General features: G+C 45.8%; 1 protein-coding gene across 2 annotated transcripts in view; it reads left to right on the top strand.

Annotated features, from left to right (window-relative positions):
• The window catches only part of FGD5 (FYVE, RhoGEF and PH domain containing 5), a 224,755-nt gene that overhangs the window by 26,480 nt on the left and 174,494 nt on the right, over positions 1–23,781 (top strand). The gene's annotated exons all lie outside the window — the stretch shown is intronic.

Below are 23,781 nucleotides of genomic sequence, written 5' to 3'. Positions count from 1 at the left end.
GTACTCACCGTTTAAGACGACCCCCCCCATTCCAAGGCTTCCGACGCTTCATATCCTTCTTCTTCATTCTTGCTGGAGCCATTTCCTTCTTCCTTCTTGCTGGTGCTGGAACCAATCACGGCGAGCAATGTATTCTATTAATGAATACAAAGCCTGCTTGGATTGGCAGAGGCTGTAACATCATCAGCCGGCGCCTCTCTGACTCTCAAAGCCAATCCGAGCAGGTTTACTGTGTGTAGCCTGATCGGATTGGCAGAGGTTGTTATTCCAATCCGAGCAGGCTCTGTATTCATTTGAATACATCGCTCACTGGGTTTGGCTCAGTGGTATATACAGGGGCGGACTGACAACTCACGGGGCCCCCGGGCAATAGGGGATTATGGGGCCCCCGGGCAATAGGAGATTATGGGGCCACACAGTACACACACACACACACACACACACACACATACAGTATACACACATAATACACATACACACACTGAAAATGTACTGGAGAGGGGGGGGCAGCTATAATCTTGGTATTTTTTTAAAAAACTGAGATTTTTACATACTGTCCCTGGTTTTATTGAGGCTGGCAACCCTGATGGGGCCCCCTAGTGGCATGGGGCCCTCGGGCAGTGCCTGAGTGCCCCAATGGTCAGTCCGCCCCTTAGTATATATTGTATGTTGCCAAAGCTACATACAGTATTACCGCACATCCAGAAGGCATCCCAGCAGCTGACCCAGTGTATAAGACGCCCCCTCCTTTTTGCCCAGTTTTTTTAAGTGTAAAAGGTCGTCTTATACGCTGGAAAATACGGTAATCTAATGCTGAGAAGCAAAACTAACTCTTGATCCAGTGCCATGACCCATGTTCACATTGCTGCCCTCTCTAGAGAGATGCTCCCTAGTTTCCTTTGTCTCGGGAAGCAAGGGGGCATCTCGCCATTGGGAACAGATTTGTCCTTTACTTATATCCAGGTAATGTCTATAACAGGGATATGCAATTAGCGGACCTCCAGCTGTTGCCGAACTACAACTCCCATGAGGCATAGCAAGACTCCGACAGCCACAAGCATGACACCCAGAGGCAGCGGCATGATGGGAATTGTAGTTTTGCAACAGCTGGAGGTCCGCTAATTGCATATCTGTGGTCTATAAGGACAGGAAGTCTCCCCAAAAAGAGACAGGAAAAAATAAAATACTATACAACTAAGATGGTCTAGTTCAGTGATGGCGAACCTTGGCACCCCAGATGTTTCGGAACTACATTTCCCATGATGCTCATGCACTCTGCAGTATAGTTAAGTATCATGGGAAATGCAGTTCCAAAACATCTGGGGTGCCAAGGTTCACCATCACTGGTCTAGTTGATGCTCACGTTTACCTTTATGCCATCCAAGATTAAATTATAGGAATCATATTGTTGTTGGCTATTTTTATGTATTTACAGTTATATCTATACAGTGATTGAACCACAGTTGGAAAATTAAAGTGGTGTTGCCACCAAAAAAATAAAAGCTGCTTAAAATTAGTAAAAAAAAGAAAAAAAAATAATTGGCAAAAAAAAATTTTTTTACTCACCTCTAAATACCGGTTGCTAGGGGGTCCCTCGTAATCTGCCTTCTTCATTGCCCGGGCTGGTGACATCACTTCCCCTCGCGCCGCACATTGTACGGCGTATCACGGCGCCCTGCGCCGCTCGCGCATGCGCAGTGGGTGCCCGGCTGTGAAGCCACAGCCGGGTGCCCACAGTATGCATGACGGCGCCGCGAGCGGAGCGGGGAGCGAGGGGGGGGCTTCGTTCCCCCGCATCGCTGGACCCTGGGGCAGGTAAGTGTCCGATTATTAAAAGCCAGCAGCTGCAGTATTTGTAGCTGCTGACTTTTAATTTTTTTTTTTTAGGGGGTACCCCACTTTAAGCCACTTAGTGGTTAGCAGGTCCACCTTGTAGTGCTAGCGTCTTAAATTCAATACCCAACCAGGAAATTATCTGCAGTTTGCATTTTGTCACTGTAATTGCTTGGGTTTCTTCCCACACTCCAAAGACTCTCTGATAGGTACGTTGATTCAAGATGGCTGCCTCAACTCCTAAGGCTTTGAGTCTCCAGAGAGAAAAGTGATACAAATTAAAGTGGAACTATAGTCAGAAAATTAAGTCCTGCTAGATGACTTTAGACTGGCCCCTTTTGCAGGTATAGCCAGTGGCGGCTGGTGCTCAATATTTTGGGGGGGGGGGGGCAGCAAATGAACCTGACCCCCTCACTCACACTACACCCCCCACACGTGGGATGGACAGGAAGATGGCGATCAGTGGCCTTACCTTAGGAGGCCGATGACGAGGTGGTACTGGATCCGGGGTAGGGCTCCTGGAAGCTTGAAGAGGCTGTTGCGCTGCCTCTCCACCCCTAAGACCCCTTTCTCACCAGGGCGTTTTGCAGGCGCTATAGCGTTATAAATAGCGCCTGCAATCCGCCCTAAAGAAGCTGCACCATTGTATGTAGTGTGAAAGCCCCGAGGGCTTTCACACTACAGCGATGCGCTGGAAGGACGTCAGAAAAAAGTCCTGCCAGCAGCTTCTTTGGAGCGGTGAAGGAGCAGCGGTGTGTTTACCGCTCCTCCACCGCTGCTCCCCATTGAAATCAATGGGGCAGCGCTGTAATACTGCCGGCAAAACGCCGCTATTGCGGCGTATTGCCGGTGGTTTTAACCCTTTCGCGGCCGCTAGCGGGGGGTAAAAGCGCCCCGCTAGTGCCCGAAATGCACCGTAAATCCAGGGGGTAAAAGCGCCCCGCTAGTGCCCAAAATGCACCGCAAAATAGCGGAGTTTTACCGCTGACGAAATGGGCGGTGTGGTGTGAAAGGGGTCTTATTGATTGGCCAGGAAGAGAAGCAGAAAGACATTAGCGAATATTAATTCTCTACTGTCACACAACTGGGTGGGCGAGTACATCCTTTTTTTGAAGCCAATTAGAACCCCAGACTCTAATCATCAAAAAAAAAGACCCCATTGAAATCCATGCCTCCGGTGCCCTGCATGTGGATTAGGAGCCGGACGCATGGATTAAGGGGGCAGCCTCTAATGGAGCAACCGCCACTGGGTATAGCTATGCAAAACACAAAAAATAAGTGTCTACCGGTATATCTTTCTGATAAAAAAATAAAATAAATCATTAATGTGCATGAAATAAATAAAAAAAAGAACATCTCACCTCTTAAAGCCTGTTGCTAGGGGATCCCTCGTAATCTGCCTCCTTACTCACCTCGGCTCCTTACGTCACTTCCCTCAGCGCAGGAAGGGAGATCAGCTCTGCCCCCTCCCTCTAGGCCAGTGATGGCGAACCTTGGCACCCCAGATGTTTTGGAACTACATTTCCCATGATGCTCAACCACACTGCGGAGTGCATGAGAATCATGGGAAATGTAGTTCCAAAACATCTGGGGTGCCGAGGTTCGCCATCACTGGTCTAGGCAATCATCTGGGACATGTCACAAGTCCCAGATGATTGCGCGGCCAGTCAAGACGCGCGGCCGATTATTAAAATTCAGCAGCTGCAGTATTTGTAGCTGCTGACGCTTAATTTATTTTTTTCTTTAAGCGCAACTCCGCTTTAAGATTCAGTTATACCCTGTCTTACCCTGCTCTGCACATGCTCAGTTGCTTTCAATTTTTTGGCACCGTGCTGAAAATGTAGAGACCGATCTGCTGTCAGTCTTAAGATTTACTAAGGGGCTCTGGGCTTCAGCAAAATGGCAGCCTCCACAGCAAGAAGACACAGAAACAATGCCGGAGGCGATTTACAGCACACACTCATTTTGATAGCATATTTATTCATGTAGAATGTATGTTCCTTGCTAAATAACATTATTTTGTATAAAGTTGTTATAGGTAAAGTTCTTCTTTAAACTAAAAAAAAAAAAGTATTCAAATAAAACCACACATTACCAAATAACATCAATGTTACCGATTTGAAAATGTATTGTATTTATAAAAAAAAAAAACATTTGCACATTGATACATTCAAAGACAATGGCTTGGAACATTTGCTGTGTTTAGCTGACCATTTATTGATTGATCAGCAATTCACCATTGATTATATTTTACCTCCCAATTTTCTGAGATGGGAAAAGAGGCACCTAAGTATATAGGGAAAGACCACACCCCTGCCACACCCCCAGCTACGCGGACTGAAAAGAATGAACACGCAGAAAATGATTGGGTAATCCCACAACTAATCCTCCTTCATACTGGCTGTTCAATTTAAAAATTTAGAGATCGATTTAGCATTTTGGTAATTGATACTTTGTTTAATCGGAGCCGAAAACTCGTCTAGACCAATGGTCTTCAAACTGAGACCCGAGGGCCCTTGGGGGACACTATTCCTCCACTGACATCAATAATGAGACACTATCCCTTCCATTAACACCAATCATGGGACAATATTTCTCCCACTGACACCAATCATGAGGCACTATTCCTCCCACTGACACTAAGAATGGGGCACTATACGTTCCATTAACACCAATCATGGGGCACTATTTTTCCCACTGACACTAACAATGGGGCACTATACCTTCCATTGACACCAATGATGGGAAACTATTCCTCCCCCTGATACCAACAATGGAGCACCAAACCTCTGATTGATACCAGTTATGGGGCGCTATTCCACCCTCTGACATCAATAATGGGGCACTAGTCCTCTCATTAACACCAAGGATGAAACACTATTCCTCCCACTGACACCAAGCATATGGCACTATTGTTCCTCATTGGTGTCAGTGGGAGGAATAGTCCCCATCATTGGTGTCAGTGGGAGGAATAGTGCCCCATCATTGGTGTCAGTGGGAGGAATAGTGCCCCATCATTGGTGTCAGTGGGAGGAATAGTGCCCCATCATTTTTGTCAGTGGGAGGAAAAGTGCCCCACCATTGGTGTCAGTGGGAAGAATAATGCCCCATCATTGGTGTCAGTAGGAGGAATAGTGCCCCATCATTGGTGTCAGTGGGCGGAATAGTGCCCCATCATTGGTGTCAGTGGGAGGAATAGTGCCCCATCATTGGTGTCAGTGGGAGGAATAGTGCCCCATCATTGGTGTCAATGGGAGGAATAGTGCCCCATCATTTTTGTCAGTGGGAGGAAAAGTGCCCCACCATTGGTGTCAGTGGGAAGAATAATGCCCCATCATTGATGTCAGTAGGAGGAATAGTGCCCCATCATTGGTGTCAGTGGGCGGAATAGTGCCCCATCATTGGTGTCAGTGGGAGGAATAGTGCCCCATTATAGGTGTCAGTGGGAGGAATAGTGCCCCATCATAGGTGTCAGTGGGAGGAATAGTGCCCCATCATAGGTGTCAGTGGGAGGAATAGTGCCCCATTATAGGTGTCAGTGGGAGGAATAGTGCCCCATCATTGGTGTCAGTGGGAGGAATAGTGCCCCACCATTGGTGTCAGTGGGAAGAATAGTGCCCCATCATTGGTGTCAGTAGGAGGAATAGTGCCCCATCATTGATGTCAGTGGGAGGAATAGTGCCCCATCATTGGTGTCAATGGGAGGAATAGTGCCCCATCATTGGTGTCAATGGGAGGAATAGTGTCCCATCATTGGTGTCAATGGGAGGAATAGTGTCCCATCATTGGTGTCAATGGGAGGAATAGTGCCCCATCATTGATGTCAGTGGGAGGAATAGTGCCCCATCATTGGTGTCAATGGGAGGAATAGTGCCCCATCATTGGTGTCAATGGGAGGAATAGTGTCCCATCATTGGTGTCAATGGGAGGAATAGTGTCCCATCATTGGTGTCAGTGGGAGGAATAGTGCCCAATCATTGGTGTCAGTGGGAGGAATAGTGCCCCATCATTGGTGTCAGTGGGGAGGAATAGTGCCCCATCATTGGTGTCAGTGGGAGGAATAGTGCCCCATCATTGGTGTCAGTGGGAGGAATAGTGCCCCATCATTGGTGTCAATTAGAGGAATAGTGCCCCATCATTGGTGTCAGTGGGAAGAAAAGTGCCCCATCATTGGTGTCAGTAGGAGGAATAGTGCCCCATCATTGATGTCAGTGGGAGGAATAGTGCCCCATCATAGGTGTCAGTGGGAGGAATAGTGCCCCATCATTGGTGTCAGTGGGAGGAATAGTGCCCCATCATTGGTGTCAGTGGGAGGAATAGTGCCCCATCAGTGGTGTTAGTGGGAGGAATAGTGTCCCATCATTGGTGTCAGTGGGGAGGAATAGTGCCCCATCATTGGTGTCAGTGGGAGGAATAGTGCCCCATCATTGGTGTCAGTGGGAGGAATAGTGCCCCATCATTGGTGTCAATTAGAGGAATAGTGCCCCATCATTGGTGTCAGTGGGAAGAAAAGTGCCCCATCATTGGTGTTAGTGGCAGGAATTATCGCCGATGTTAATGTCAATGGGAGGAATCGTGCCCAAGGGCCAGATAAAGGCAAGCAAGGGCCAGATCCGGCCCCCGGGCTGCAGTTTGGAGGCTGCTGATATAGAGGTTAATGTTGCTGCAGCTCAGCCGCCGTATCTTGATGCAGTTAGCACGGAGGGTTTATGTTGCGCTGTCGGCGTTGGAATGTATGTGTGATTAGTGATGACGGTTGCAGCAATACAGCCCCCCCCCCCAGTCTGCGGTGCAGCAGTCAGCAGCCTCCCTCCCCCCACCCCCCGAGAATTGCAGGCTGTATAATCTAAGCTATAGCGACCGGCTGTCCTCTTCAACTTTAATCACACAACTCGCACTTTGCAACTGTTAGCAGTTTGCCTTTTGGTGCATTGCTCATTCGCAGTCCGCTCTGATTGGATAATTGTTGGCAATGTCACCTGAGAGGCGGGGCCAGACTGTGATTGGGATGGCAGGAGGGATATCATGTGATGTGAGTTTGGTGACGTACGTCAGTGGTGGTGACCAAACCGTCCTTTGGGGCCCTCGGCTGCGGTGTGCGGAGTATCCACATCGGGCCGAGTCAATTAGAAGAGGACGTTCGGATTGATTGGCTTTGTGTCAGCGCAGACGTCAATGAGACTTGGCTTGTTAGCTTATCCTGTGGCTTGCGTAGAAAAAGTGTTTGGCTCAAAAGACTCCATCTTGTAAAAAAAAAAAAAAAATATATATATATATATATATATATATATACTGTATATCTTATGGGCACCTACCTTTCAGTTCATCCGGTACGGTTGCCTGAAATACATTTTTTATGCCGCATTGCCGCACATCAGCTGAAAGTTGAAATAAGGCTTGCGGAGTGGGAGGGAGTGATGGATGGGAAAGGGAGATGCATAGCTGAGTAAACCATTCATATACATGGTATTACCAAAAGTATCGGGACACCTGCCTTTACACGAACATGAACTTTAATGGCATCCCAGTCTTAGTCCGTAGGGTTCAGTATTGAGTTGGCCCCGCCCTTTGCAGCTATAACAGCTTCACCTCTTCTGGGAAGGCCGTCCACAAGGTTTAGGAGGGTGTCTATGGGAATGTTTGACCATTCTTCCAGAAGCACATTTGTGAGGTCAGGCACTGATGTTGGACAAGAAGGCCTGGCTCATAGTCTCCACTTGAATTCATCCCAAACCTGTTCTATCGGGTCGAGGTCAGGACTCTGTGCAGGCCAGTCAAGTTTCTCAACCTCAAACTCGCCCATCCATGTCTTTATGGGCCTTTCTTTGTGCACTGGTGCGCAGTCATGTTGGAACAGGAAGGAGCCGTCCCCAAGTTGGGAGCATGAAATTGTCCAAAATGTCTTGGTATGCAGACGCCTTAAGAGTTCCCTTTACTGGAACTAAGGGGCCAAGCCCAACCCCTGAAAAACAACCCCCCCCCCCCACCATAATCCCCCCTCCACCAAATTATTTGGACCAGTGCATAAAACAAGGTCCATAAAGACATGGATGAGCGAGTTTGGGATGGAGGAACTGGAAACGGGTCGGACAGTTTGTGAATCATTGAAAGTATTTTGGACTTCTTTATGAATTCGGTCTGCCACTACTTATATGTGCGGCGGCAAAAGAGTGGGCTTTAATGCCCACACCCTTCACATATGCATCACTGGGCAGTCAATGTTTCTATGCTGAGAAAGCATCTACTGCATGCTCCCAGCACAGAGACCGAGCTATCAAAGACAGCTCGCAGTCACTGCTAACGATTGGTGGCTGGCGGGACCGGCTCCCCATCATGTGACCAGTGTAATAGCCACTGGAGAGAAAAAAAAAATCAAACCCCACACACCGAATGCGAGATAGTAAATCTTTTTATCCAAGCCATGCCCCCCCCCAATGTGTTTCGCCCTGCCCACAGGGTTTAGTCATGGAGGTCCGTGACCAAGCCCGGTGGACAGGACGAAATGCATTGTGATGTGGCCTGTATGGAGCCGGGCTGATGCCATGTTTACTATCTGGCTCTCAGGCTGTGTTGGTGTCAGTAGTTTGATTTTTTCTTTCCAGCCCAGCTCCATCCAGGCCACTCCCTCCATATCCACAGGGCTTAGTCGTGGAGGTCCATGACTAAGCCCTGTGGGCAGGACGAAATGTGTTGGGATGTGGCCTGTATGGACCCGGGCTGATGCCATGTTTACCATCTCGTACTCGGGTTTTGTTGGACTGCAGCAGTATAATTTTTTCTTTCCAACATGGCTTCAGCCCAGCTCCATGCAGGCCATGGTGTTAACACGTTTCACCCTGCTAACAGGGCTTAATCATGGAGGTCCATGACTAAGACCTGTGGGAAGGGTGAAATGCATTGGGATGTGGCCTGTATTGGCTGTTTACGTATAATGTCATGTTTACATCTCGCACTAGAGCTGTGTTGGTGTGCGGCGGTTTGATTTTTTTATTTCTAGCAGTGGCATAGAGCCAGGACAAGCTTTCTTCCACCTGCACCCAATAGTAGGATGTATGTATGTTTAGATTGGTGCCCAAAGCTATATATGGTCACATGATTGCCAATCCCTCCCGCCCCCTACACCCCTCAAGACGCAAGAATGGGTTCAAATTGGGATGCCCATTGGTAGCCCTGATCACCACCTAACCTGATCCAATGAGCGGCGAACATGCAAACTTGCACCCACTCCCCTCCCCCCCAAGATGTATCAGCATTATGTGTCAGCCAAAAACCCCTCCCACCAACAAAAAATCGAGCGTTAATTTGCATGCTTAGCTCAAATCCTTCCACATTGGCTCCCAGCACAGCCCCCCACCCAAAAAAATCCCCCCTCTTAGCACAAATCCTTTACCCCTCAAATTTCCCCTCTGAGCACAAATCCTCTCCTCCTCCACTTTAAATCCCGCCTCCCAGCATAAATTTTCCCCTCCCCCCAAATTTCCCCTCCTAACACAAATGCCCCCCCCCCCATCTTCCTTACTAGCACAAATCCCCCTCCCCCCAAAAAAATGTCCCCTCCCAGCACAAATCCCCACCCCCCCCAACACTATTACCTTTTCTAGCACAAATTCCCCATGCTAGCACAAATCCTCTTCCTCCATCCAGGGCTTTCTTAATGCATGGCCAGTGCCCAGGGGCCCCATGATAATCTTACATCAGACTTGACAACTGTCCTGGATTTGCCAGGACAGTCATGCTTTTTACTAAGCTGTCCCGGGATGGCAGCATCCCATAAACTATCCTGACTCCCCCTGTACTGTGCCCTCCCGACTCCCCCTGTATCATGCCCTCCTAATCCCAGTACTGTGCCCCCCTGACTCCCGCTGTATCATGCCCTCCTAATCCCAGTACTGTGCCCCCCTGACTCCCCCTGTACAATGCCCTCCTAATCCCAGTACTGTGCCCTCCTGACTCCCCCTGTACTGTGCCCTCCCGACTCCCCCTGTACCATGCCCTCCTAATCCCTGTACTGTGCACCCCTGACTCCCCCTGTACAATGCCCTCCTAATCCCAGTACTGTGCCCTCCTGACTTCCCCTGCCCAGTGCCCTCCTAATCCCAGTACTGTGCCCTCTGTACTCCCGCTGTACTGTGCCCTCCTGACTCCCCCTGTACTGTGCCCTCCTGACTCCCCCTGTACTGTACCCTCCTAATCCCAGTACTGTGCCCTCCTGACTCCCCCTATACTGTGCCCTCCCGACACCCCCTGTACCATGCCCTCCTAATCCCAGGACTGTGCCCTCCTGACTTCCCCTGTCCAGTGCTCTCCTAATCCCAATACTGTGCCCTCCGTACTCCCCCTGTACTGTGCCCTCCTGACTCCCCCTGTACTGTGCCCTCCTGACTTCCCCTGTACTGTACCCTCCTAATCCCAGTACTGTGCCCTCCTGACTCCCCCTATACTGTGCCCTCCCGACACCCCCTGTACCATGCCCTCCTAATCCCAGGACTGTGCCCTCCTGACTCCCCCTGTACTGTGCCCTCCTGACTCCCCCTGTACTGTCCCCTCCCGACTCCCCCGTACCATGCCCTCCTAATCCCAGTACTGTGCTCCCCTGACTCCCCCTGTACAATGCCCTCCTAATCCCAGTACTGTGCCCTCCTGACTTCCCCTGTCCAGTGCCCTCCTAATCCCAGTACTGTGCCCTCCTGACTCCCCTGTACTGTGCCCTCCTAATCCCAGTACTGTGCCCTTCTGACTCCCCCTGTACTGTGCCCTCCCGACTCCCCCTGTACCATGCCCTCCTAATCCCAGTACTGTGCCCTCCCGACTCCCCCTGTAACATGCCCTCCTAATCCCAGTACTGTGCCCTCCCGACTCCCCCTGTAACATGCCCTCCTAATCCCAGTACTGTGCCCTCCTGACTCCTCCTGTACCGTGCCCTTTGTGTTGATTTGTTTTTATGGCATGTTTTCTTATTGTTTAAAATCGATAACTAATCAATATATGTTTAATTCTATCAACAATTTATAATTTAATTCTTGAGAGTAGGTGTGTAAATTGGGGCAGGCTGGTAGGGTCCCCAGTGCATTATTTTGCCCAGGGGCCCATAATGCTATTAAGAGGGTCCTGCCCCATATCCTCTCTCAATACAAATCCCCCAAATCACCACTCCTAGCACACCTCCCCAAATTTCCCCTTCTAGAACAATTCTTACCTCCTAAAGCCCCCCCCCCCACAAAGTTGCTCCCCCCAACACAAATCCCCTCCACCCAATCTCCTTGTGGTGCCCCCAAACCTCACACGATACCAGAGTGCCCAGGGCAGCTGTCCCCTCCTGCCCACCCCTTGTCCCTGCCTCTGTATTCCCTTGAACCTTTCAACCTGACATTGGGCCCATGATTTAGGGGTGTGGTTGGCCCATTTTTGTCGGTCGTTTTTTTTCTCCAGCGGAGCGGAAGGGGTTAAATCTCAGCTCAGCATCCTCTGTGGAAAGGACATTATCCCGTTTTATTGTTCCTCCTGAGCATTAGTTTTCAAAACTCAGCAGATTTAGTTAAAGATAGTTCTTGTGGACAGGCACACGCCAATAATGATTAGACGACGCAGCCATCGCGAGCAACAACAGCTGCGGGGCTGCCATTCAAATCTGACTGAGATTGGGCTTTTCAATCGAAACATCTTATTTAATGGGCCTCTAATGGGTTTTCACAGACATTGTGTTCCCCATACTGCTCATCACACACACTCCTCTCCATACTAATGTATATTTAGATTTGTATTTACGGGTCTGTTCATAAAAAAAATTAAAAATTGCATTGCCATTTGTCCAGCAAATTTGAAAAAAAACAAAAAAACGAATGTTCTTTAGGCTATTGTCTCCTCTAAACAAATGTTCTTTTAATATAGGTAGTAAAAAAAACAAATGCAGCATTGTGGACAATAGATGGAGCTGAGAAGTATAGGAAATACATTGATCTTTGTAACAAGAGATATAGAGGCGCAATACCCTATACCACTTCTAGTGACGCTTCTCTATGATTAACCACTTCCAGCCCAAGCCAAGTCTGACATTTCTCTCCTACATTTAAAAAACATATTTTTTTTTCTAGAAAAATACCCAGAACCCATAAACATTATATATATATATATATATATATATATATATGTATATATATATATATATATAAATTATTATTATTATTATTTATATATATATATATATATATATATATATATATATATATATATATATATATATATATATATATTTTTTTTTTAGCAGAGACCCTAGGGAATAAAATGGTAGTCATTGCAATTTTTTATGTCCCACAGTATTTGCGCAGAAATTTTTCCAATTTTTTAAGGGAAAAAATACAAATTTTTTTGCAAGAAAACACAATAGATAACCCGATTTTTTTTTTTAATATAAAAATCTATAGAAGATGATGTTACGCTGAGTAAATAGATACTTAACATGCCACGCTTTTAAATTGCGCACACTTGTGGAATGGCGCCCAACTTCGGTACTTAAAAATCTCCATAGGCGACGCTTTAAAAATGTTTACGGGTTACCTGTTTAGAGTTGAAGAGGATATCTTTTTTTAAATATTAATTATTTTACCCTATACCACTTCTAGCGACGCTACTCTATGATATATATTTATTTTTTCGTAAAAAATTTGAAAAATTGCTACGCAAATACTATGTGACATAAAAAATTGCAACAACTGCCATTTTATTCCCTATAGTCTCTGCTAAAAAAAAAATATATATATATATATATATATATATATATATATATATATATATAATATTTAGGGGTTCTGGGTAATTTTCTATCAAAAAAAAAATATATATATATATATATATATATATATATATATATATATATTTTTTTTTTTTTTAGCAGAGACTATAGGGAATAAAATGGCAGTTGTTGCAATTTTTTATGTCACACAGTATTTGCGTAGCAATTTTTCCAATTTTTTACGAAAAAAAAAATATATATATTATAGAGTAGCGTCGCTAGAAGTGGTATAGGGTAAAATAATTAATATTATTATAATATTATTATATATATATAATATTTAGGGGTTCTGGGTAATTTTCTAGCAAAAAAAAAATATTCATGTATATATATATATATATATATATATATATATATATATATAATTTTTAAATGTAGGAGAGAAATGCCAGAATTTATATTATATATATATATATATATATATATATATATATATTTTTTTTTTTTTTTTTTTTTTTTTTAGCAGAGACCATAGGGAATAAAATGGCAGTTGTTGCAATTTTTTATGTCACACAGTATTTGCGTAGCAATTTTTCAAATTTTTTACAAAAAAAATATATATATATATATTTAGGGGTTCTGGGTAATTTTCTAGCAAAAAATATATATATATATATGATTTTTAAATGTAGGAGAGAAATGCCAGAATTGGCTTGGGCTGGAAGTGGTTAATCATAGAGTAGCGTTGCTAGAAGTGGTATAGGGTATTGCGTCTCTATATTTTTTTAAATAATTAATTTAAAAAAAAAGATATCCTCTTCAACTCTAAACAGGTAACCCGTAAACATTTTTAAAGTGTAGCCTATGGAGATTTTTAAGTACCAAGTTTGGCGCCATTCCACAAGTGTGCGCAATTTAAAAGCGTGACATGTTAGGTATCTATTTACTCAGCGTAACATCATTTTCTACAGATTTTTATATAAAAAAAATTGGGTTATCTATTGTGTTTTCTTGCATTAAAATTTGTTAAAGTGTGTATATATATATATATATTTAGCAGAGGCCATAGGGAATAAAATGGCAGTCGTTGCAATTTTTTATGTCACACAGTATTTGCGCAGCAGTTTTTCCAATTTTTTAGGGGAAAAAATACACTTTAACAAATTTTAATGCAAGAAAACACAATAGATAACCCAATTTTTTTTTATATACAAATATATAGAAGATGATGTTGCGCTGAGTAAATAGATACCTAACATGCCATGCTTTTAAATTGCGCACACTCAAACAAAAGACAATAAAAAGAAAAATGGGAAAGGATATAGATAAAAAAGAGAAAAAGAAAAAAAAGGGGGAGAATTTCACAAGTAAATAAAAAAAAAAAATGTCAGTATTTACATCTGCCGGCGCCAGAAGTGATGTCATGACGTCGCTTACGGCCTCCAAGGGTCATAGAGATTATCCACTAAGATGGATTTTACATTATAGGGAATCGCCGGATGAAAAAAAAAAAAAAAGATATCTGGATGATGATGCCTGCAGCTGCACCCATCATTCAGATATCTCCACTCAAAGCCCAGGATGTCATATGACATCCACCCCGGGGAGGGAAGTGGTTAAGCCCAGATGGGTGGGGTGAAATGCATCAGAGGCGGGGCTTAGGAGCAGTGCATGGCTGAGAGATAGAGGGTAACAATTCTAGAGAACACTAGAGGGAATTAGCAAATAAATGTAACCATTTTTATGGATTTTAAAATTCATACCAAACCCAGTTACATAGTTAGTAAGGCTGAATAAAGACACCAGTCCATTCAGTTCAAACTGAGTGAGTGTCTACAATTGTCCCTATCCCTGTGCATTGCACACTCACATCAGTTCCTACCCTCAAGGAGTCCACAATCTAAGGTCCCCATTCATATACTGGGGCCAATTTTGGACAGAAGCCAATTAACCTACCTGCATGTCTTTGGAGTGTGGGAGGAAACCGGAGTACCCGGAGGAAACCCACACAGGCACAGGGAGAACACGCAAACTCCAGGCAGGTAGTGTCGTGGTTGGGATTTGAACCAGCGACCCTTTCTACTGCTAGGTGAGAGTGCTAACCACTGCACCACTACACCCTTGTGTGGTTCTGGGGCGTTTTTTTTTTTTCCAATACATTTTGCATCGCTAAAATTGCCCCTGAGCACAAGTCGCATGTCACAAGTCGAATCATTCATAAAACTATTTCATTTCCGACACGTGCTGGAAGTTGTTACACTCCCATTGGTTGAGCTCTCAACCACACTGTCAAACCATCCAATGGCTGGTGTCTAAACTGATCACATGTGCAGCATCATGGCAGTTGTAGATTGAACAGAGGCAAAGATGGCGGCTTCCTTGTCTGAAAACGATAGCTGGGGGTTTTACTTACACGTTAAGACGCTGATCTGACTTGGATGCGACTTCCGTTCAATTCTTTGAGCTTAAATCAGACAGAAGTCGGACCAAAGTAGTGCTGGAACCTTTTCCAAAGTTGGGGCCAGTTAAGACGGCTCTCATAGGGAACCATTGATTTTGACACGCCATGCGACTTGGAGTTGGAGTGCTTGTCGCACCAGTGTGAACCAGCCCTGAAGGGAAGATTTAACCCTTTGCAATGTCGTATTACTCAGCCCCTGTAACATATATGCAATGCCCGGGCAAGGTCACCCAGCGCCCAGGGCAAAGATGCCAAACTGCTCCGCCCTCCCCCATTCATTATATAGGGCAGTGATGGCGAACCTTGGCACCCCAGCTGTTTTGGAACTACATTTCCCATGATGCTCTTGCACTCTGCAGTGTAGTTGAGCATCATGGGAAATGTAGTTCCAATACATCTGGGGTGCCAAGGTTCGCCATCACTGATATAGGGGATCCCACACCCAGCACTCACGTGTTAAAATCACTGCCCCTGTCAGCCTTGCAACAGAAGGAAGGCGTCCCCAGTAAACCATTGCACCCAGGGCAGCCGCCCCTCCTGCCCCCCCCCCCCCTTGTCCCGGCCCTGCATATATGGGTTTATGGGTGATGGTGTATTGGGAACCCCTCGGTCTGCATCATTTCGATGTATAAATGATAAGGAATGAATGTTAATATTTCTCACCCATTGCTCAGGGGAATCCCTCCAAGCAGAGCCCCATTTCCTCCCCTCCCTGTTTGAAATGGGATAATCTTATCTGGGCTGCGGATGCGATCTCCTGCGCTCTTCCTGTCCCCAGCCTCACGGATGTGTATACTTTTAAGTGTTGTAAATAAGAGATCAAAATAGGTTTGCTTTTCCAAAATAACGTTGTTTGCCATTTGGAAGACAGCGGCGTCCATATAACAGGAAGTCACCCTGAGGAATAACATCCCGCGCCGCTGCTCTTTTTTACACTTAGCGCTGGCGGCCATGTTGGACGTCCGATTGAAGTGGACATCTTTTCTGGTCTGCACAAATAAACTGCCGACAGCTCACAATATACAGAAACAGACTGATGCGGGAAACGCGCGGGAATCGCTGCATTTCCCTTATCGCATCGCAATCGCACTGCGTCCATGAGATCTGCTGCGGGTGTCAATTAGACCTCTTTCACACTGGGGCGTTTTTCAGGTGCTTTAGCGTTAAAATAAGCGCCTGTAAAGCGCCTGAAAGAAGCCGCAACTGCAATCCCAATGTGAAAGCCCGAGTGCTTTCACACTGAGGCTCTGCGCTGGCAGGGCGTCAAAAAAAAGTCATGCAAGCAGATTCTTTGCCGTTCCTAAAGCGCCCCTTCCCATTGAAATCAATGGGAAGCGCCTGCAAAGCGCCTGAAAAGCGCCTGCAAAGAGCTTTTGGCAGCGACACTTTGTGGGCACTTTTAACCCTTTATTTGGCCAGTAGCAAGGGTTAAAAGCACTCAAAAACACTGGTAAAGTGCTGCTAGTTTAAGCAGCGCTTTACAATCGTTTTTTCGGGTGCTGCCAGTGTGAAAGGGCTCTTAAAGCACTCGGGCTTTCACATTGGGATTGCAGATGAGCTTCTTTCATGCTCTTTACAGGCGCTTTTTTTAACGCTAAAGCGCCTGAAAAACGCCTGAAAAACGCCCCAGTGTGAAAGGGGTCTTAAAGCTTAGGTTCAGTTCACGCTGCCGTGGCCTGGGATCCGACTCGTGACACTCCAAGTCATATGACATGTGAAATCTCATGTTAGTCAATGACAGCTGTCTTAAAGTGGTTGTAAAACCTTACAAACCACTTTGACCTACAGGTAAGCCTAGATTAAGGCTTACCTGTAGGTCCAAGAAATATCTCCTGAACCTATACGGTTTAGGAGATATTTGCCAAAAGACAGTCACCGCTGTCTACGGCGCGCAGGCCCACTGAGTGTGCCGCTGTTAACGGCGATATGGCTCGAGTGGCGGCTCCCGTGCACATGCGCGGGAATGACGTCATCGCGGCTCCGTCGAATGACAGCGCCGGAGCAGCGAGACCCACCGAGAAGATGGATGCTCCGTACACAAGGGGACAGCGGTGACATCGCTGGCTCCTGTGTCAGGTAAGTGACACATAATGGACTACTATGCGATGCATAGTAGTCCATTATGCTTTACCTTTGCAGGGAATCAAAGAGGAAGTAACACCCATCAGGGTTTACTTCCTCTTTAACCACTTGCCAACATATACAGTGCCTTGAAAAAGTATTCACACCCCTTGATATTTTCCACATTTACTCATGTTACAACCAAAAACGTAAATGTATTTTATTGGGATTTTATGTGATAGACCAACACAAAGTGCCACATAATTGTGAAGTGGAAGGAAAATGATAAATCGTTTTCAACATTTTTTACAAATAAATATGTGAAAAGTGTGGGGGGTACATTTGTATGGCGCCCCCCGGAGTCAATACTTTGTAGAACCGCCTTTCACTGCAATTACAGCTGCAAGTCTTTTTGGGGATGTCTCTACCGGCTTTGCACATCTAGAGAGGGACATTTCTGCCCATTCTTCTTTGTAAAATATCTCAAGCTCTGTCAGATTGGATGGAAAGCGTCTGTGAACAGCAATTTTCAAGTCTTGCCACAGATTCTCAATGTGATTTAGGTCTGGACTGTGACTGGGCCATTCTAACACATGGATATGCTTTGATCTAAACCATTCCATTGTAGCTCTGGCTGTATATTTCGGGTCGTTGTCCTTCTGGAAGGTGAACCTCCGCCCCAATCTCAAGTTTTTTGCAGACTCTAAAAGGTTTTCTTCTAAGATTGTGCTGTATTTGTCTCCATCCATCTTCCCATCAACTCTGACCAGCTTCCCTGTCCCTGCTGAAGAAAAGCATCCCCACCACATGATGCTGCCACCACCATGTTTCACGGTGGGGATGGTGTGTTCAGGGTGATGTGCAGTGTTAGTTTTCCACCACACATAGTGTTTTGCTTTTAGGCCAAAAAGTTCAATTTTTGTCTCATCTGACCAGATCACCTTCTTCCACATGTTTGCTGTGTCCCCCACATGGCTTCTCGCAAACTGCAAACAGGACTTCTTATGACTTTATTTCACCAATGTCTTTCTTCTTGTCACTCTTCCATAAAGGGCAGATTTGTGGAGAGACGACTAATAGTTGTCCTGTGGACAGATTCTCCCCCCTGAGCTGTGGATCTCTGCACTTCCTCCAGAGTTACCATGGACCTCTTGGCTCTTCTCTGATGAATGCTCTCCTTGCCCGGCCGGTCAGTTTAGGTGGATGGCCATGTCTTGGTAGGTTTGCAGTTGTGCCATACTCTTTCCATTTTCAGATGATGGATTGAACAGAGCTCCGTGAGATGTTCAAAGCTTGGGATATTATTTTATAACCTAACCCTGCTTTATACTTCTCCACAACTTTAACCCTGACCTGTCTGGTGTGTTCCTTGGCCTTCATGATGCTGTTTGTTCACTAAGGTTTTCTAACAAACCTATGAGGGCTTCACTGAACAGCTGCATTAATACTGAGATTAAATGACACACAGGTGGACTCTATTTTACATTTCAAGGGGTATGACTTCTATATAAGGCAGCAAGGTGGCACTGCTACACTGGATCATGTACTGTACCTAGTACATTATGTGACACATTGGGCGGCACAGTGGTGTAGTGGGCAGCACTCTTACCTAGCAGTAAAAAGGGTCGCTGGTTAAAATCCCAACCACAACACTACCTGCCTTAAGTTTGTATGTTTTCCCTGTGCTTGTGTGGCTTTCCTCCGGGTACTCCGGTTTCCTCCCACACTTTAAAGACATGCAGGTAGGTTAATTGGCTTCTGTCCAAAATTGGCCCTAGTACAAGAATGGGGACCTTTGTGGACTCCTTTAGGGTAGGGACCAATGTGAGTGTGCAATGTACAGGGATAGGGACAATTGTAGACACTCAGGTTGAACTGGATGGACTGGTGTCTTTATTCAACCTTACTAACTATGTAACTTCCAGGTAGGGGGCCCGCTTTCACTGTGAATATACACAGCAGGAGCTGATCTGCGGGTGCTGCATACTCGATGTCCACTGGTACCCACCAATCCTTTGGTACAGAGGCAGACCTGCTGTCTGCCTATGTAAACAAGGCAGATCGTTGTTCCCGACAGGAAGGATGGCATGGATCCATGCCATTTCCTAGTAAAAGCAGCACACACAGCGCACATAAGCACTAGTTAGGCACACATTTAACCCTTTGATCGCCTCTGATGTTTAACCCCTTCCCAGCTAGTGTCATTAGTACAGTGACAGTGCATATTTTTAGCACTGACCAATGTATTAGTGTCGCTGGTTCCTACAAAGTGTCAAACGTGTCAGGTAGTGTCCGACTGTTTGCCGCAATATTGCAGTCCCGATCGCTGCCATAACTAGTAAAATAATAAATAAATAAAAATATCCCATAGTTTGTAAACACTATCATTTTTGTGCAATCCAATCAATATATACAATATGGGATTTTTTTAACCAAAAACATGTAGCAGAATACATATTGACCTAATTTGATGAAGAAATTGGATTCTTTCATTTTTTTTTATTGGATATGTTTTATAGCAGAAAATAAAAAATATTGTTTGTTTTTTTTTTTCTAAATTGTCGCTCTATTTTTGTTTATAGCACAAAAAATAAAAACCGCAGAGGTGATCAAATACCACCAAAAGAAATCTATTTGTGGGAAAAAATGGAGATACATTTTATTTGTGTACAGTGTCGCGCGACTGCGCAAGTGTCAGTTAAAGTAACGCAGTGCTGTATCGCTAAAAATGGCCCGGTCATGAAGGGGGGTAAATCTTCCAGAGGGAAAGTTGTTAAAAAGCAGCCCTTGAGTTCCATTCTGCGATTTTGCCAAGCCTGAGACCACGCTGCCAACCAGAAAGGTCATCAGTGCCCCGCAATCCTCCTTGTGTGGACCCTGCAAGCCAGCCTAGAGGACATAGTGAATTACGGCGGCCATCTTGCTGCACCCTGGCCATCCTGCAGGACATAGATACTGACGGTGGCCATCTTGCTACACCCTGGCCAGCCTAAAGGACATAGACATAGAGAGTGTCTGCGGCCATCTTGCTACACCCTGGCCAGATTAAAGGACATAGAATTCTACTAACTTTTTTTTTAAACTTTAAAAACTTTACATGGTAACTTTGTAGTAAGCCACAAGATGAGAGACTGCAGCGGTGGCTGATCTGTGTCACACATTTGTGAACACAGCCATGTTCCACACAGACACCAAGTTTTTCATTGTGCATCTCTGAGTGAGTAGTTTGGGACCCTGAATGATGCCTGAATAAAGATGGTGCCATCGTTCCAGAAAGGAAAGTCGATTTGCTGTCTAAGACTGAACAATTTTTGTATGTGTGAGGCTTTAGTAGTACTGGCAGACAGAATTGTGGTCTGTAGAACTCAAGTGGGGGGGGGGGGGGGGAGGGGTGTCTTTCTCTTCTCCATAATACCAGGTTACATGCACTCGACTTATTTTTATTAACGAGAGGCAGATCAGGCGTTTTTTGTGATCCAGACAAAGGTTTACAGCTGCATTTACAAGGGGAGTTTTATACGTGGCTTGCTTTGTGACGTGCCCCCCATTTATTTCATTCTAACAGATCCATTAAAGGTAATGAATGGTGAAATGTACTTCGGAGGCAGTGTCTGGCTCCATCCACTTTCTATAAAATATTCTTCACATTGCATAATTGGGCGTGCTAATTGCCATGCCGTTACTTTAACAGGAACAGGATACTTCGCTGTTGGGCTTATTCAATAAGGCAAACTGCTGTTACCAACCAATCAGCAGTCAGCATTGTTGTCTAGATGGATTCAAGGGCCTGGGCCTTAAAGGAAACAGGACGCCAGCAAACCCCACCCTCACCTGCGGGAAGGGGTGTGGTTGCGTGCGTTAAATGCCTCTTTCTTGCCAATGGGAACGGACATAGCTGCTCCCCTCTTCAAGGACTGGCTTACTAAGGTTGTTTGATTTTTACAGTGCTTTATTTTCAGGACAACGGGGAAGAGTGTTCTTTGGAAATGATAAGATTAAATGGGGGGGAGGGGGCCTTTCCCTCCCAAATGTGGCTTTAGAAATAAGAAAATGTAATGTTGAGTGGGAAGCTCCGCCCCTGAATATTGCCAGTTCCACCCCAGAGGTTATATGATTTAAAGTTTGTTAACCCCAACAAAAATAAAAAATACAGATTCTGGTCCCTTAAAGCAGATGAAATAGCACAGAGCTTGTGCTGTGTAATCTGCCCCCCTCTAAACTGTAAAAAAAAAACAAAAAAAACCTGCCACTTCCTGTATCCCCCTCTCTGCTCCGACCACGAAAATCAAGGCTGCCGAGCCCTGACCACCGGGGTCAGAGAACGTCCCTCCATCATCCGCAGTCCTGCTCTACTCTCATCTCACCCCCCTCCTCCCATCCAGCTGTCAGCTCCTTGTTGTGCGTCTCCATCTCTGACCCCCCCCACCCCCGCCCCCCAGCACTATTAGTACTAATCCAAAGCGTTTAAATGCCCATTGGCAGCCCCTCTATTATACTCAGGCATAGCGCACTGTATATGTGTTTTCTAAAAATTATTCTTGTAAATACCTATTTACAGCGATCTTCAGGGTGGTCACGTGACTCGCGGCCGCTTTACAGCTCTGCGGGATAGGATATGCTCTCCCCGACTGATGTCAGAGGGAGATCTCGGCCCCTTCTGCAGTAGCCATGTATTAAAGCTGAAAAGCGGCCGCGAGTCACGTGACTGGCCTGAAGATAGCTCTAAATAGATATTTACAAGCCTCGTAAATACCTATTTACAGCGATCTTCAGGACGGTCACGTGACTCGCGGCCGCTTTACAGCTCCGAGACAAGGCTTCTGTGGGAGGGGCTGAGCGGCCACTTGATCTCCTTGACTGATGTCAGAGGGAGATCTCGGCCCCTCATGCAGTAGCCATGTATCGGAGCTGAAAAGCATCCGCTAGTCACGTGACCGGCCTGAAGAACACTCGAAATAGGTAATTACAAGCCTTGTTTTTAGAAAACACATATACAGCATGCTATGCCTGAGTATAATAGATTGGCTGCCAGTGACTTATAATTGTACCTTCACAAACACTTTAAAGAGGAAGTACACCCTGATGAGTTTACTTCCTCTTTCATTCCCTGCAAAGGCAAAGCATAATGGACTACTATGCATCGCATAGTAACCCATTATGTGTCACTTACCTGACACAGGAGCCAGCGAAGTCCCCGCTGTCCCCTGTAGTCCGCCGCATCCATCTTGTTGGTGGGGTCTCGCAGCTCTGCCGCTGTCATTCGACGAAGCCGCGATGACGTCTCTCCCGCGCATGCGCACGGGAGCCGACACGTGCGGCAGCTCCGTCGCTGAGAATGCCGCGCTCAGTGCACCTGCGCGCCGCTGTCTACGGCGCATGCGCCGTAGACAGCGGTGCCCATTTTTCGGGCAAATATCTCCTAAACCATATAGGTTTAGGAGATATTGCTTGGACCTACAGGTAAGCCTTAATCTAGGCTTACCTGTAGGTCAAAGTGGTTTGTAAGGGTTTACAACCACTTTAAGTGTATGTATAATTGAGTGTTAGGTGGTAGCATTAAGAGGGTGTCATTCCCTCCCAAATGTTGCTTTACAAATATAGAAGACAGCGGGCACATATCAGGAATATGAAGTGTTGGGGTAACAAACGCTTTCATGTAGCTCCACCCTTGAATATTGTCAGTCCCGCCCCTGAGGGTACACCATTAAAGTACATGTACAGCGATAGAATTTCCTGTAGAGGTAAGATCTGACCAGCACTGTCAGAGTAAATCGAGGGTTTCAAATCTTTCCAAAAATAAGGCCAGTTTACTGCCCTTCAGGCTTTAGGGGGGGCCGGACTGTGGTCAGTGGGAGTTAAATATGTCCCAGCAACAGTGGAGGTAAACAAAGCAACAATCATTGGTATTAGTGGGAGGAATGGTGCCTCATCATTGGTGTCAGTGAGAGGAATGGTGCCCCATCATTGGTGTCAGTGAGATGAATGGTGCCCCATCATTGGCGTCATTATGAGGAATAGTTCCCCATCGTTAGTGTCAGTGGAAGGAATAGTGTCAGAAACCATGAAATCAGGCCAAGACAGAAGTACAGTTAAATCACACTTGTTTAATATTAAAATTAAAAAGAACAAACTTAGTCAAAACATAGCCAAAGTTCAGTAACCAGAACGGATAGTCAGCCAAGCCAGACGTCAGGGATCAGTGTAGTGCAGTGAACAGCCTTCAGGATCTGGAGCCAGAAGGGATGAGCAAGTGGGAGGAATAGTGCCCCATTATTGGTGTCAGTAGGAGGTATAGTGCCCCATCATTGGTGTCAGTGGTAGAAATAGTGCCCCATCATTGGTGTCAGTGGGAGGAATAATGCCCATTGTTGGTGTCAGTGGGAGGAATAGTGTCCCATCATTGGTGTCAGTGGGAGGAATAATGCCCATTGTTGGCGTCAGTGGGAGGAATAGTGCCCCATCATTTGTGTCATTGTGAGGAATAGTGCCTCATCTTTGGTGTCAGTGGAAGAAATAGTTCCCCATCATTGGTGTCATTGGGAGGAATAGTGCCTCATCGTTGGTGTCAGTGGGAGGAATAGTGCCCCATCATTGGTGTCATTATAAGGAATAGTGCCTCATCGTTGGTATCAGTGGAAGGAATAGCACCTCAAAGGCCGGAAAAAGGCAAGCAAAGGGCCGCATCTGGCACATGGGT

This window comes from Lithobates pipiens, unplaced genomic scaffold (assembly GCF_037356315.1).
Source record: "Lithobates pipiens isolate NorthernLeopardFrog02 unplaced genomic scaffold, aLitPip1_a1.2 Scaffold_23, whole genome shotgun sequence".
NCBI lineage: Eukaryota > Metazoa > Chordata > Amphibia > Anura > Ranidae > Lithobates > Lithobates pipiens.
The sequence above is the reverse complement of the archived record's forward strand: the minus strand, read 5'-3'. Positions and strand labels throughout refer to the sequence as shown.